Raw genomic sequence first — 974 nt, forward strand, 5'->3', positions numbered from 1 at the left:
GGGTGGTGCACTGTACCCGAAGATACTGCCATATCGGGTCAATGCATAGGGCGACGGAAGCAAGCTTCGAAATCGGCCCCCGTTCTCAAAAATCCATTTAATATATGGTCCCCAGATAGGGGACGTATCAGATATTAAACTGATAAGAACAGATACTACACTTGATCTTAGCCAAAAGGCCGAGAAGCGATAACCGTGAAAGGGGCGGGGCCCAACAAGGTGCCCTTCATGGGCACTATCACTGCTTGCTGTCAGGGAGGCTGCCAGACAATTTTCCATGCACACTCTGGGCTGGGGGGCAGTCAACCACCAGTACACACAGCAGAACCTAAACCATACCATTATTGCTAAGCAGCAAGACAGGGGACCCATTGCACTCCCACGGGGCCCTTTTTAAATGCAATCCATAACCCGGATTTGCCAGGAACCCTTCTTACTCCTCCTACTTGCATGTGACACTGGGCTTAGGATCTGCATAGGAAACACACACACAAGCACACACCTACCTTTGTTGCCTGCAGATGCCTCCTTGGCTGTCCCCCAAACGGTATCAAACCAACACCCACGGGAAGCTGTAAGCATAGAGGACATGCCTGCACCCCATTGGACTTACCTGTGTGGGTTAAACCCGGGTTATTTGACAACCTATGGCGGTGATGGTTCTGCTCAGGCAGAGCAGTGCTGATGCTCCTCATAAAGCTGTCGCTGCTGTGAAGGTTCTAGGTGACATCACAAATCCCTATGGTTACATACACAACAAAGCTGGGTTGTTGTTGTTTACACTCTGCAAGGCCTGTGGCAAGTGAGTGACATTCATAGCACTGTAGTTCTGAGGGTTCAAGATGGATGCAACAATCTCCTGTTGCTTCTATGAAGGCCGTTAATAGACGACATCACCAAACAGCTCCATAGTCACATACACAGCAAAGGAGAGATGTTGTTTACACCTAGTGATGTCAGTGGTATTGAGTGAC

The 974-nt window shown here is 49.4% G+C and overlaps 1 non-coding gene across 1 annotated transcript; it reads right to left on the bottom strand.

Annotated features, from left to right (window-relative positions):
- Positions 1 to 191, bottom strand: LOC130312555 (U2 spliceosomal RNA). Its single transcript, XR_008860666.1, has one exon. It is a non-coding gene; the product is annotated as a U2 spliceosomal RNA (small nuclear RNA).
- Between the last annotated feature and the right edge of the window lie 783 nt (positions 192 to 974).

The sequence above is a fragment of the Hyla sarda genome, unplaced genomic scaffold (assembly GCF_029499605.1).
Source record: "Hyla sarda isolate aHylSar1 unplaced genomic scaffold, aHylSar1.hap1 scaffold_172, whole genome shotgun sequence".
NCBI lineage: Eukaryota > Metazoa > Chordata > Amphibia > Anura > Hylidae > Hyla > Hyla sarda.